Raw genomic sequence first — 16,193 nt, forward strand, 5'->3', positions numbered from 1 at the left:
ATGCTGAATGCAGCACAGCTAGAGCCAATGAAGTCAGTACTACATTAAGCACACTGTAGAAAACACTTCCCCTTCCCCTGGAACTTTGGAAATGATCAAAGTTTATCTCAAAGTAACTAAACTAAATATAAAATGTATGAAAAACAGGAATATATTATGAACAATCTTACCGAAAGGACATGGAAAAGAGCCTGGCTGCTCGAGCCCAGTTTCTTTGGTGGCATAGTGCTGGACGGACAGAGCAGTGGCAGGGCTCTGGAGACAGCTGTGATATGCTCCACTGGTTGAATGGAAAAGGCACAATACAACGTGGTACTATAAGTAACTGTAACATAAATAACTGAGACATTATTATGTAAAAAGAACTAAATGCATCATGACTTCACCTCCATTCAAAGTTTTTGGAGGCTTCATGGCCTTCTTCATCACACCATAAAACTGGACCTTTGAGTAGAAGCTTTTCCATCTGTTCTGCATCTCTGATATGTGCTGGAAGTTGGTTGGTTGGATAAGTGGCTGCAGCTCGTCAAGCACCTGAAAAACAGATTCAGTGAAGAATTAAAAAAAAGTCTAACATTTTGATGGCAAATCTAAAATGATTCACCATCAGGCCAAACAAATCTATAATGTGTGAGACATATGAACATTATGCTATTTATGTCAGGCTACAAACTGAGTCATGTGAACTAAGTGGGACCAACATTACTTACGTGATCCAGTTCCCTGAAACAAGGGTAAGCCTCTAGAATCCTTTAAGACGTCAGAGGTGATGAAGCGTCTTCGAGACTCGGATTCAAGGTTCAGCAATTGAGTTACTGCAGCTTTGTTTGGCTTTTTGGACTTGTACATTTCTTGGAGGGTCTTGTAGTGTCCTGCTTGGATTTTCTGGCTGTCCAGACATCAACTGAACAAGCTGAAGACATTACAGGGACATTATGATGGAAAGAGGACATGAGATATCCAAACAAGCAAGTTGTCAGTATAATAAACTGAGTAAGTGGTAGCATTAATTCATTAATGTTTGTGTTGCTTGATATAAAAGTAAAATATTGGACCAGAGTACAGACACTCTTGGACACATAGTGAAACATTCCAAAGCTGCTGAATGTCCAGAATGTGCCATATGAATGAACTCATCCAAAATTATATTTAATACAATACATACATTCTTCATCACTGCTGTCCCGTTTTGCACTGGGGTGCTGGCTCTAGGTGACACTGGGATGCCCATGGAACTAACAGGAGAATGTTCCAGAATAATGGTGGATGCACTGGAATCTCCAGAACTGACTTCTTGCCGTGGTTTCTTGGAAGGTGGAACTTTGGTTGCACCTCATGTTTGGCAGGGTATCTGGAGTCCTCTGTGGCTCTTGCGATGGAGATAATATCAGTCATAGTGTTTCTTATGAGTCGGCAAAAGAGCTCCTTGGATAAGGTCACATTGTGCTCAGTTCCCAGTCCTTTCTGCTCGAAGTAGGAGCGTCGAACCTGTTCAAGCTCACTGTCCGTGAACACCATGTATTCTGGGTTGGACATAGTCACAAATTTAGAAGTATTTGCCTCCTCTTTTGAAAGGTCACTGCCTCCAGTGGGGGAGATTGATTAATTTCCAGAGCAGTATCCACCTAAAACACATTTACACAAACATTTATTGAGCATTTTTGTCATAGTCACATTATCATTTTGGGGAATGAAAAATAACTTATAACTTTTTGAAAAATGTATTTGAAACAGATAGTGATATTGAACCATGTGCTGTTTATCAGTCCTGTTATACTGTGACAGACAGATCTGACCTTTTCATTTTGATTCACTACAAGCCATATAGCCCGGCGCCTCCAGAAATGTTCAGGACCAGGAAAGAGGTCTTTAACGTCATCTCGGGAAAGCGATGGGATCAAGTCTTCTTCAATATTAGCAGCTGTAAAACAGAAAAGTTAGTCAGGGCCAAGAAACAGAGGTTATCATTAAATACCTTCAGATTTTTACATAGTATGTGAGGATATTTTGTCAGCACCTGTTTCCACATTTTTTATTTCTTGCTACTTCTACTTCAAGAGTAGTATGTGAACTTAACATCATGTATTCATGTCTTACAAATGACCAGTTGTTGCTGTATTTTCAGTGTTTACAGTCCTTGACATTGAGAGAATGGCCCCACAGCTCAATGAGACATAAGCTATTACTAGATTAGCCCGTTTTATGTGTTTTAGCTGCTAAACTTTAGCCGTAAATCCACAACTTGTTAAGCTAGGCTAACTACATTAACTCACCATTAACACCAGCACAACATCAAAGTAACCCTTGTAACATACCTCTGACTGTGGCAGGTGTAACCTCGTCCAGTTTGTCCATTTTATGAGTCTGACATCCACAGTTTGTTGAGAATTATGATTTCACAGCAGCAGCAGGTAACCTCTAGCTCAGGGGTGGGCAATTATTTTTTTGCGAGGGCCACATAGACTTCGGTTAGAAAAACAAAGGGCCACATTTCTTTCATAAATAATAATATGAATTGAATTGGAGATCACTGGCACAGTATCTACCTTTATAAATATGCTCTTGTTACATTTTCATCACTGTAAGCAGTGTTTCCCACAGACCAGTGTGTGGGGCATCTCGGTGTCACATCGGTTGGAGAGTTGGTCATTGGGGTTAAATATACACCTGCATGCTTATCTATGACAGTTTTAAAGCTACAAGAAGCATTTTGAATGGATTCAGTTAAATCTTAATTCCCTCAGTTAGTTCTGGGTGATAAGATGAATAAATACATGCTTACTTGAACCCTGCCTGGACCTTCCCCCACCTCAGCTCCATACATTACAGGCCAGTAGAATGAGTTTGCTCAGACAGACCTGTCCTTTCTCATGTTTCCTGGATGACTCACCAAACTGAAATGAAAGTTCTTACTTTAATTTGAGCCTAGTTTAGTTCTAATCTAAGGAATGGATTCCACAAACATCTGAAGCTGAAGGTTTTTATTTCACTATATGAACTCAACACTGACCTCATGTGTCCGCCTGTTCTTGTTCTGTAAAATGACATTTTCTGGTGAAATAAAGGTTCAAATAAATAATGTGATTTAACCACATAATAGCATATAAAACTATAATCAGATATATGGAACTACTAAAGTTACACCAAGGTAACTAACTGATTCATAAATGGCTGCGCGATGTTCCATTATCAAGAACGTTGGCTCTTCTCTGTGAACATATCCGCCGGTCCGGGTTTTCCTTCAACAGTCATGGTGCATTGAAAGGAGGAGCGGGCGGATCAGCTGCTCTCGGTGTGTGCGCGTGCATGTGCGCTTATGTGTGTGAACGCGGACGGGAGGAGAGAGAGAGTTGCGCAGAGTTGAATGAATGGAAAGATAGATATATTATAAAATCGCATTGGCGGAAAAACACCACAGAATCAGTGTGTGGCGGAGGGAGTTGATGATGTGAACCGGTCTGTGTGTTTACTGCTCTCTCCTCTGTCCTCTGTGTGTGTCCAGGTCCACTCTGAGTGTTGCTGGTTGTATGTTGAAACACACTCCGCACAGAGCAGCAGATGATGTGAAGATATTTTTACAGAAGAAAACCATTAGAGTTCAAACTAGTTTTAAAAAGCTCTGAAAGTTGGACAAGGTCTGAGCTTTTTAAGAGCAGATGTCGGCTGCAGCTCCGCGGAAACATCTGAATGCGCCGTGGCGTTTCTTCACGCTTTACCGTACATTTCAGCATAGTCGCGCAGCATTTTTAAAGTGTACACAGCGCGTCTCTCCAAAGAGTAGATGGGATGACGCAGTGCTGCAGCTTAGAAGAAACGAGGGTGGGAAAAACGTTAGCGGTGATGCCGTGCTGACAGCTGACTCTTGCTGCCTTCTTCTTTTCTTTCTTCTTCTGTTTCTTCTTCTATTGTGCGCACGGTCCGCGGGCCGTACTTTGCCCAGGTCTGCGTTAGCCAGTCGTTAGACACACCTGGCCCAGGCAGCCAGAACATCACAGGTAAGTATGGACACATTTAGTGCTATTGTTTGTTTGACCCAGACCCACTGAGGTCCTCCTCCACATATAAAGCATGTTTCCCACCAACAGGTAGAACTGATGAAGCTGCTTGGAGGAGCAGAGAAACGTCTTCAAGAAAACTCTACAAGTCCAGACGCCTTGCTTCAATCTTCTCTATGAACATGAGCTGGATGACATGTAAACATACAGTGTGCTCTTTGTAATCTGTATTCTGGCTCTAAAACAAGTGCCCCTTGTGAGGGTTGAAGTCACAATCTTCAGATTATGAGGCTGACTCGCTGCCTACTGCACTAACGAGGCTCAGAAACAGGTGAAATATGGTCTTTTCTCTTTTTCTTTTTTAAATAAAGACATCTACAGGGCTCATGCTGGCTACTGCACCAACAAACATTCTTAATTCAAATCAAATGAGTGTGTTCTATAAAAAGGCTCTAAAGGTAAAACATCACAGTAATTCTTCCTGGGACACCTTCACTACCAGTGATGGTAAGTGCTCTTGTTTCAAATGTGATGTGCACTGTACCACTGAAGCTCGTCTGTGAAGTGTAGTGCCTCTGTGTGTGTGTCACAGTGATGTTAACAGAAGTCAGATAGGTCTGTTAACACATATAAAAACAACATGCTGAACAACAGCATAGATGTGAAGGTGAATATATGTACCCTCACATGTTCCTCAGTTAAAAGGGTCATTGCATTGGCCGGGAATCGAACCCAGGCCTCCCGCGTGGCAGGCGAGAATTCTACCACTGAACCACCAATGCTGTGAAAAGCTGACATCTAGTGGTGCCATCGCAGGTTGCAGCCTCCTCATTCCAAAATCAATCCCTCCTCCACATAAAGTCAAAAGTTATAAATTCGCCTCATTACATGAGAGGTTGTGTGTAATGACGCGGCTCACCAGCAGAGGGCGTGTGACGGAGCAACAAGCAGGAAACTACAGGGGAGAAGAGACACAAGCATCCACAGATCAGAACAGACACTCAGCTCTTCTCTCTGAGACCATGATGATACCGTCACATATCATCACTGCACATGTTTTTGGCTGCACGTCTGGAAATGAGAGGAGACAGAACATTATCATACATGTTGCATAAGTAAAGTCACATGACATGCACCACTGTAAACAAAGGAAACCACATATTCTCAGACTCTTAGAACACAGAGCTGAAGGATGAATGTAAGACAGCAGTTTGTTGCTCTCCGACTTTTCTGCCAACAACAGTGAACATGGTCTGGACCAGGGTCCCTTTAGCCACCAGGCTCTTGATGGCCTCCACATCGTATCCTCCGGCAGCCAGAGCCTTGGATGGAATTTTGGGGGATGAGGACTTGAAAATGCTATATGATGGTGTTAATTCAGACTGCAGCAGGTGAACGTGAAATATCTGGAGCATTAGTGTCGATATGTGGAGACACCTTAGCACAACATGAGCTTTGTGGATTTAAAGAGGCTGTTGGTTTCGCCTAGAGTAAGTGCCGGCAGTGTGAATGTTCATTTAAGGACACGCAAATGTATTTTGACCAAGACAACTTTGAACTAAGGACACTAGAAAGACATGTTCGGCAGTGCAGTGACATTGAGAAGCAAATACAGAGGATCTTAGGAACAGTTTAAAGACTACATTTGGCATCAACAGGAAGAGCAAGCTGGTAGAATTTCCAGCCTTTAACTTGAGTGAACAAACACCTCAGGATATGATGCATGTAATTCTTGAAGGCATTGCTCCATTAGAAATAAAGTGTGTGTTAAACATTCCGTTCTTTTAGGTCAACTAGACTTGGATGCCCTCAATACTGCATTAACTGGATTTCCCTACTCTCCGCTTGATGTCAGAGACAAACCAAGCCCTATAGCTTACAGCACATTAGCTTCAAGTGACAGTAAACTGAAGCAATCCTCAGGCCCAATGACTGTTCATTTATTATTGATACAGCTACAGATACTGAGTACTACAAATTCATCCTTGAACTCATAGAAAGTGTTCAGATGTTGTTTGCTCCTGTCATTGGTCTACAGACAATTAGCAGGTTAAAGAGACTGAACAGCATTTAAAACATCTGAAATGTCTTTTCCCTGATAACAATATTTATATCTGATTCATGCTCCATCGCAGATAGAACTCCTGGGACCGATGGTCCGTCACATGTGCATGAGGTTTGAATCAATACATTGTTTTTTCAAACAGTGGGCTGCAAAGGTCTTTAGTAAGGCATAATCAAATGTATGAGTGTTGTCAAAATGTAAGTCATCCTGAACACCCAATGTTTTTCAATGAGTGTGCATCGGGACCAACTTCAGAAATACGCAGCATGTCATATTTGAAAGAAAACCAAGGGCTTTCCTCGGAAATGATGACACAAACAATGCAGTGTCTGTTGAATGGATTCCTCTAAATGGTAATAAATATGTACGGAGAAGACATTACTTGTAACTGCTGTTAATTCCAGTGATTTACCTGAGTTTGGACTCGTGAGCAACATCTATGTAATTAACTGGTGGTTATATTGTTTTGAGCTGCAGCAGCATAATACTGTCTGCTATGATAGAAATTACATGGCATATTCAATAGAGAGGCCAAACATGGCACAAGCAACTGAACTCATAACATCTGAGGATCTGTTAGATTCCACTCCCTGTTATAGTTCTACTCACAAGGATGTGACATGTCCCCACAAAATATTACCTGGCAGCTGTGCTTGGGCTACACAGAGCCTCATCTGAGAGGCTGTAACAGGTGCAGTTTTTAATCGGTTTGCCTCGGTGGTTTTCGTTGTTTCGTGATTGTTCTTTCTGTATGAAAATAACTGTAACACTAATCTGAAACAGCAGATCAACAGTCAGTCAAATGCTGATGCTGCAGTATACTGAACAAGCATGTTCTTTGCTACATTGTGATTCAGGGTGCAGGTGAAGCAAGGGTCATTTCATTTTTTGCCATTTTGGGTCATTTTGTCCTGTTTGTGGACAATGCACATTTACAGCATGTTATTTGTATTATTTGTATGTTCTATAGACCAGTCTGCTGTCATTTTAACAAGATGCTGGATATGAACCAATTCTGTCAGGTACAGATGGCCTGCAATGAAATAATAATAATAAAAAGTGTTCATTGTTCTTGTTTAGTTTTTCTTAAATTGAGGAGTTGTGTGAATGGTCTTACTCTTATAATAAGTCTTGTTGCTCCACTGGGATTTATTATAAAACATGTTTTCATCTGTTTCTGGTTCTCTTTACCTCAAAATTAGCTGAAATATCAAGAAAAACTTACCATACCTTCCTAAAATGAGATATAAAATCTAATGTAAAACAAGCTTGACGAGATTAATATTCTTTCTGGACAAACATTCTGGACTCATTTCCTTGATACAAGGCTTTTTTTACTTTCCTGAAATTCCTTTTTTGCAGTGTAAGAAGGTATATATATATATATATATATATATATATATATATATATATGGGGTATAGCTGTATATAGAACACAATATGGCTGCATGAATATAAGATTGGGACGACATTTTGCCACACAAGTGGCTGGCATAGATGTAAGTATTTACCATAACTCAATAACACGCTTCATACCGATGAAGTGTGAGGGGATCATTCCACACGGCACACCTGATGAAGGGTTCAGAGCTCCAGTGAACAGCTACCAAATGTAAATGTAGCACTTTGATCTGCTGGATTAGTCATGGAGGAACCAGGAACAGGACTCACCTGGACATGCAGCTGCTTGTCAGCCCTTTGTTCCATTATATATGAGCCAGCAGAAATGTGTGTGTATGAAAATGTCTACAGCTCCCGAATGGTTAATGCCACACTTTTGTCCAAACACTTGAATTAAAGCAGAAAGTCTGGACTTCACTCACATCTTGACTGTTTCATTTCAGCTTCAATCAGGAGGACTTCTCTGGCCTCCAGAGCTCAGCTCTGGTCCTCTGGTTCCAGCCTTGGTCCTCCACTCACTGTGATCCTTTGTTGTACCAGGTGTAGTTTTGGTGGCTACACATGTGTTCAGAAACTGTTCTGTTGTAGCAGCTGAGCTTTACTCCAATCCACTGTCACCACAAACACTTTCCCCTCTCTGTTCTTCTTCTCCCTCTGCCTCTTCTTCTTCTGTGGTGTTTTCTGGCAGCTGACATCCACACAGTGACATTTCTGCCTCCTCCTGTCTTCAGTCAGACTGTTTCTCTCACAGTCTGTAGAGAGAAGCTGACATTGTTGCACTGATTAACCTCAACCACACACACCTGTGTGAGCCGCACCATCATTCTAACAGTTCCATTGTTACACTGAGTGACAGCAAAGCAGTGAGCCCCCTGCTGGTGATCAGCTGCATGTACCAGAAGCAGACAGAGATTTCTGATATGATGTTAAAGGTGTCACAGAGGAGGATCCGACTGTCTGACCTCTGATTCTTCTGTCAGCATCAGACACATCACAGTTTGATCAGTTTTCAGATCACACACAGCAGCATCAGTAACACTGAGCAGACATTACACACTCCATCAAACACACACACACACTGCTCACTTATAACAGGGATAATAAGTAAAGTTCTTTACAATAAATTCACATTCACATTTTATTATCACTTCACACATGGCACAGTATGTATGGCAGAGAGTTAAAGGTGGAATATGTCGTCAGAGTTAATACCAAATATTGACACTAGGTGGCAGCACTTCAGCCTCCATCCACTGCTGCACTACCAGCACCACTCTCAGTGCTTTTTGTTTCCATTGACTGTACAACATGATTCAATCCATGTTATTTATATGACAAACTATGTGTAGTGTTTCTATGTGTGTAGCTGACATGTTGCTCAGCTTCCATTGGACACATATACTAGATGGAAGCTGCAGCAGGATTGGCTGATGACTGATCACAGGTGTGAACAATCAGCCGGTGACGAGTGGAGCAGGAGCAGCTGCCCATGCTGCAGAGACACAAACAGCAGCAGCACTCTGTGACCCATGTCCACTCTGTGTGTCCTCCAGACAGTCTTAAGATTAAGATTAAGAAACCTTTATTAGTCCCACAATGGGGAAATTGCATTTTTGCAACAGCAGGTACAGACAGCAAAGGATAAGTTAAGAAAAGATATATATGATAAAATAAACTACCAATAAAATATAGAATAGAATCATCAACAGTTTACATATGAACAGTTATTGCACAGGTGAGTGGAGGGAGAAGTGGTCTGTAAGAAAACTGTACATAGTGCATCAGAAACTAAATAAATAATGTGTTGTACACTGTGGTGTGTGAATATTGCTCCTATCAGAAGTGGTTATTATACAGTCTGACAGCAGCAGAGGTTGTGTGTAGTGACGCGGCTCACCAGCAGAGGGCGTGTGACGGAGCAACAAGCAGAAACTACAGAGGAGAAGAGACACAACAAAGATCAGAACAGACACACTCAGCTCTTCTCTCTGAGACCATGATGATACCGTCACATATCATCACTGCACATGTTTTTGGCTGCACGTCTGGAAATGAGAGGAGACAGAACATTATCATACATGTTGCATAAGTAAAGTCACATGACATGCACCACTGTAAATAAAGGAAACACATATTTTTAAGACATTTAGAGCATAGAGCCCAAGAAATAATATAATCTAAAGCTCACAAGACACAAGACGAACAGAACAGAACAGAACAAATACTTTATTTATCCCAAACTGGGAAATGTTTTCTATATGTTTTCCAGCAGTGCCTCATGTTCAGCAGCATACAGTGAGCAGCTTTAATCTCTGGATTGACAGACTTTATCTGCGCAATAACTTGCAGAACTGAAAGTCTTCCAAAATATCTCCTTTCCAGGGATAGCACACCAAAACTATCAACTGAGCAGCACTGGAGATGCTCTGCTCTGTCGATTCATCCAACTGAAAGGAACATTTCTTACATGATCGCAGTCTATCCAGCAGCTGTGCCTGAATGTCAGCTGAGAGATCTTCTGTTCTCCTCCTCACCATGTCATTTGAAAAAGGTACAACTTTCAGTTTATTAGCTGCCTCTGTGCCAAGCAAAATCTCACACCAGTCAGATCTCTGTCCACCTGTACGGTCACAAAGCCGGGGTCAGTGACGCTGTTTTCCGGGATGTCTGAGTGCAGTCCTTTTTTTCTAGCTCTCAGGACAGGAGCTGTATCCACCCTGAAGGACGGCGCCACAGGAAGTTAAAAGGCACTATGACTCTGGTGATATTAAAATTTTCATCACGACCCAGGTTGGTTCTGTCCATGAGTGCATTTTCTTGTCCAGTTTGTCCTGTCCAGTTTGGTGTTGGTGCTCCTTTACTTTCCATTTCATTCGCAGGTAAATCTGCACCGACCCGAGTCTCCGTTTGACAGACAGCTATCACAGAAAGTTGCCGACAGCGGAGCAAGTAGTCACGTGCCAACATGGCACAGGTTGAATTGCTTCCAAGCCGGCTGTGTTCACGATCACATGGTCGTTTGAGACTACAAGCCTTCACCGCCATTCTACCCTGTTTACTTTATTAGGAAGGTGCTCTACCATTGTCCCAACAAGCACGGGGAGCACTGAACATAAAACTCTCTTTCTCACATGTTATTGTCTTGTGTTTTTATGAAAGATAAGGCTGACTTGTTTTCTTGCTTCTCTATTTAAACAATCTGAAATCTTCACTGACACTGATGTGGACAGACTGAGAGTGTCTCTGTGCTATTTCAACAAGTCTTGAGCCAGAGATGAGAGTTTTCATCTGCATTCATGGTCACCACATAATGAATCATTCTGACTATTGTGATGCCTTGAGATGAGGTCCAGTGTTCTGGAATGGAAGTTACCATTCCAGAATGGAAGGCAACATTCCGGGACAAACATCGGCATAACAGAATGAAGAGCACATTTGCACAATGAAAGACAGCATTCCAGAATGAAAGTCAAAATTCCGGAATGAAAGGCAGAAATCTAGAATAAGTGGCGGCATACCAGAATAGACATCAGTATTCCGGAAGGATAGGCAGAATTCCCGAACAACAGTCAGTATTCTGGAACAGAGGTCAGTATTCCGGAACAGAAGTCAGCAAGACAGCATTCTGGAATGAAAAGCATTCCAGAATAAAAGAAAGTATTCCCAAATGAAAGGCAGAAATCTAGAATGAGTGGCAGCATACCAGAATAGACATCCACCCACTCCAGAATGATAGGCAGGATTCCGGAATTAAACCCCTAACCCGACAGCGGCCTGTGACATCATGGAAGTCAGCATTCTGAAATGGAAGGCAACATTCTTGGTCCAGCAATTTTAAAATGATAGTTTTTAGAACTGTCAGATTGACTGTGCCACGGTTTGGTCCTCAGACATGGAGGAGCATAAGGTGATCTTGGAGATGAAAAGAATCGTTGTTGGCAGGATTTGAACCTGCGCGGGGAAACCCCAATGGATTTCAAGTCCATCGCCTTAACCACTCGGCCACAACAACTGTATGATTTGCTGTACCATTGGGGATACAGTACAGACAATGACATTTATGTAAGCTAGAATAACAAAATCAATTGTGAATAGAAATTAAATCAAATATGTCAAGGTGCTTTAACATGAAAATAAGTTGTTCACTGGTGCTCCTCATACAGACCAGGAGTCAGGCGTGTGCACAGCTTGTTTACGGTGAGGGCAGCTACTGAGAACATGTGTTCTATTCAACTAGCATCCTGATTAAAAAGAAAGAAAGACATTCCAAGTACTTCATGTGAGCTGCGTATTCACAGAATATATTCACATATTCTGACGGAGCACTGCTACATGTCAAGTCAAGCCTAAGACAAAAACTTCTCCACCCTAACCAAAAGGCATGGTGCCGTAACATTGAGGATGAGGAAGAGGAGTTGTTCTCAGCTAACCAACGTGCAGCAGCTGATCAATGAACACAGCTGCACTGCTTCCTGAACCAAACTGGGCCAGCTCTCCTCCTGCAGCCGCCTTTTCAGTCTGAATGCACTTCTTTCTTCATCAGTCTTACTATATCCCTACAGGAAGAAATACTCTGAACAAAACAATGTTCTGTTTCTGCCAGGTTTCGCACCAGGGACCTTTCGCGTGTGAGGCGAACGTGATAACCACTACACTACAGAAACTCATAATATGTTTACTTCAGAAAATAGGGTGACCTTGGTGTCAGTGATTTCACGTCTGAAATAGTTTAGTGCTCCTGTTGAAGTCTGTTAGTCTAGGGTTATCATTTTCTTGTTTTCCGACGAAATGACAGGTGTGTTAAACTTTTCCAGGGCTGGTTGAGAAACAGTGTGACTGTAGTATGAACACACCTCACGCAAGCCACGCTGGAAGGGTGTGCTTACTCTGTCTCTGAGAAGCATCTGTGACACTCCTTTGAGGACAACAATGTTCACATTTTAGACAGAGAGGAAAGGTGGTTTGAAAGAGGAGTCAAGGAAGCATCTATGTTAAGCTGACATGCAAGCTTGCTAACAGCAAGAACAATGGGCTGTCTACCAGCAGTTTCATAGTCGTTAGCCAGTCATTAGACACACCTGGCACAGGCAGCCAGACCATCACAGGTAATTATGGAAACATTTAGTGCTATTGTTTGTGAGTTTTACCCAGCTGATGAGCTGCTGTGGGATTGTATTCAGACTTAAAATTACGCATAATTATGAGCGTTGGCGCTTGAGCGACAGACGGTTGCCATATCACAGCACGAGTTTCCTGCTTCCACGATTGCCCGCCCCCCTAAACTCCGCTAGTGCTACCCCTCTTTGTCCATATTTTGAGTTTTGGCGGACGCAACGCTGCCAACATGGCGGTGATCAGAGTGTCCCAGAGCCTCCCACCGAGCTTCAAAGCGGCTCTTCAGAAACAAATGGGCGATGTCTCGGAAGCTCTGTCCATAGTTTTTACTGTTGAACTTAAAACACAACACGACGAGGATGGGATTCGAACCCACACGTTCAGAGCACAATGGATTGGCAAACCATCTTTGAAGAAGAACTTGTTTCTGTCACAGCTTTTGCCTTAAACATAAGCATCTTGTTTGAAGACAAACTTTGACAAACATTGAAGGCCAGTTTTTGGAGTAGTTGTTTGGTTTCTCCATTGTACAGAACAGAGCCTGCCTCTCTGCACTGGACTGCATATATCCAGGGGTGGCAGTAAAAAGCAGCTTCCCTGAGGGGAAACTCAGTGATGCTGTAACCTCTGTTATGCTCAGTTTTTTTAAAAAAAAATACTTTAATAATACTTTAATTTAAGAAGGGAAATGTTTTGGAGGCAATGTGGGTAAAGGACACAACCCTGCTCTACCACTGAGCCACTGTTGATGTTACCTTCCCTTCTGGACTGCTGACTTGCCAGAATACTGACTGTTACTCCTGAATTCTACATATAATTCCGGAATACTGATGACTATTCTGGAATGCTTCTGCTTATTCCGGATTTCTGCCTTTCATTCGAGGACAAAAAAATGGACTACTTTGTGGCTCTGTGGCACAATGGATAGCGCATTGGACTTCTAGTTAAACACAGGAGAAGTGATTCAAAAGTTGTGGGTTCGAGTCCACCAGAGTCGAAGTGCATTTTAACTCCCTGTGATGCCGTCCTTCAGGGTGGATACCTGTTGCAGCACCTCCTGTCCTGAGAGCTAGAAAAAAGGACTGCACTCAGACATCCCGGAAAACAGCATCGCTGCCCCTGGCTTTGTGACCGTACGAGATGTGACTGGTGTGGCACAGAGGCAGCTAATAAACTGAAAGTTGTACCTTTTTCAAATGACATGGTGAGGAGGAGAGCAGACGATCTCTCAGCTGACATTCAGTCAAAGCTGCTGGATAGACTGCGATCATGTAAGAAATTTTCCTTTCAGGTGGATGAATCGACAGAGCAGAGCATCTCCAGTGCTGCTCAGTTGATAGTTTTGGTGTGCTATCCCCAGAAAGGAGATATTTTGGAAGACTTTCTGTTCTGTAGGTTATTGCGCAGATAAAGTCTGTCAATCCAGAGATTAAAGCTGCTCACTGTATGCTGCTGAACATGAGGCACTGCTGGATCACTCTGAGGTGCGATGGCTGTCACAATGGCTGCAGCACAGAGCTCAAACTGTACCGACCAGCTCAGAGGAGAAGAAGAAGGAGCAACATCACATCAGGAAGGCCCTGCAAACCTGTGGCTATCCCAGCTGGGCTGTCATCAAAGCCACAAAAACAAGACCCACAGACAACAAGACAAAGACAACAACTGGCTGAGGAAGAACATTGTCACTGCAGAACTGAAGAAGCTACTCGGGGGAGTGTTGGTCCCACTTAAGATTCAAATTTAGGGTGTTTTCACACTTGCTCTCTGCGGCTCTCTAAACGAACGCAGATCAATAACTCAGGATTTTTTGCTCTGTTTAACTCTAACTCTATTTTCCCTGAATGTGCAGTAATTTAACCAGAAAACACAGGAGAAAGCCGACATTCTGCTTCAAGTGAAAACTACCCAGAATTCAGTGCAGTGGAGGAGTCTGAGAGCTCTAGTGGACCTGGTGTGAACAGAAAGAGGACTAAATTACATAAAACCAGTGACCCTGACATGATTTGAACATGCAACCTTCTGATCTGAAGTCAGGCGCGCTACCAATGCTCCATGAAGCCTGTTCACAGCTTCTGCTCTTCCAAGGACTCAGTTTAGCATGACATGATCAGCTTGATGTTCATATATGTGTTACACATTATTACTAGATGAGCTGCAGTGAAACATCCAAGCGACCACGTCCCAGCACATATCAGAGATGCAGAACAGATGGAACAGTCTTATGGAGTGATGGAGGCCACGATGATGAAGTCTGATCTTTCTTATATAATAATGTCTCATAAGTATTTGTTTGTTGATGAAGATTCTCAGTCATCCAGGTCATCATACGTAGAGAAGATTGAAGCAAGGCGTCTGGACTTGTAGAGTTTTCTAGAAGACATTTCGCTGCTCATCCAAGCAGCTTCATCAGTTCTAACTGTTTGGTGGGGAAACATGGTTTATATGTGGTTACAGACCTATGTGGGTGGGTCTGGGTAAAACTTTAAAAAAAAAACTTAAAAACAATAGCACTAAATGTTTCCATACTTACCTGTGATGTTCTGGCTGACTGGGCCAGGTGTGTCTAACGACTGGCTAACAACTATGAAACTGCCGGAGGGGGACTGGTTGACAGCCCTTTGTTCTTACTGTGAGTATGTGCAAACTTCCTGGGAATGGATGGAATCACTGCATTGTATGTGGTAGAAAGATGATGTCTGAGGCCACCACCTCTGTTAAGGGAAGGTTTTTCCAGCTTAACATAGATGGCTTCCTTGACTCCTCTTTCATACCACCTTTCCTCTCTGTCTAAAATGTGAACATTGTTGTCCTCAAAGGAGTGTCCTTTGTCTTTGAGGTGGAGGTGAACAGCTGAGTCTTGTCCTGAGGAGGTGGCTCTCCTGTGCTGAGCCATTCTTCTGTGGAGTGGTTGTTTAGTTTCTCCAATGTACAGATCAGAGCATTCCTCACTGCACTGGACTGCATATATCACATTGCTGTGTTTCTCCTTCGGGTGAACCAGTCTCTGTCTCAGTGTTGTCATAGGTTTGAAATTTATTTATTTTTTTTTTTTTATTTTAGATACTGTATTAATCCCCAGAGGGAAATTCATACAGTCATACAATGACTAGCAAGGCGCGCCACAGGCTAGGGTGAAGTGTCTTGCCCAAGAACACACAACAGTGATTAGGGAGGAGTTGGGATCGAACCACCAACCTTCCGGTTATTGGACATGGTTGTTGAAGATCCTGTGGAGTTTCTCTGATACTCCTGACACATATGGAATGGAGATGTTCTTTCCAAGCGGCAACCTTCGGGGCTCAAAGTGGAAGCCCATGCGGAAGTGTCAAAACTTGTAATTCACGCCGCAACAGCTGGGGGTTGGCTCCAAAAGCGAGTCATTTCCCATAGACTCCCATGTTAAAATGGCCGACTTCACAGCAGAAAAAAACATGTTTACGGCCTGGTACAAAAAACCACTCTGGTCTCAGATGATAGGTTCTCTGCTAGTGTCAATTGTAGGGAGGGTGAATTTTTTTACAACTCACTCGTTTCAATGGTATTCGGACTTAAAATTACGCCTAATTATGGGCGTTGCCGCTTGAGTGACAGACAGTTGCCGTATCACAGCGTGAGTT

General features: G+C 42.7%; 2 non-coding genes across 2 annotated transcripts; both read right to left on the reverse strand.

Moving 5' to 3' along the window:
• Positions 1–11,391: 11,391 nt before the first annotated feature.
• Positions 11,392–11,473, reverse strand: trnas-uga (transfer RNA serine (anticodon UGA)). The gene has a single exon. It is a non-coding gene; the product is annotated as a tRNA-Ser (tRNA).
• Positions 11,474–12,052: 579 nt separating this feature from the next.
• Positions 12,053–12,125, reverse strand: trnav-cac (transfer RNA valine (anticodon CAC)). Its single transcript has one exon. It is a non-coding gene; the product is annotated as a tRNA-Val (tRNA).
• Positions 12,126–16,193: the final 4,068 nt, after the last annotated feature.

This window comes from Parambassis ranga, unplaced genomic scaffold (assembly GCF_900634625.1).
Source record: "Parambassis ranga unplaced genomic scaffold, fParRan2.1 scaffold_21_arrow_ctg1, whole genome shotgun sequence".
In the NCBI taxonomy this organism is placed as follows: domain Eukaryota; kingdom Metazoa; phylum Chordata; class Actinopteri; family Ambassidae; genus Parambassis; species Parambassis ranga.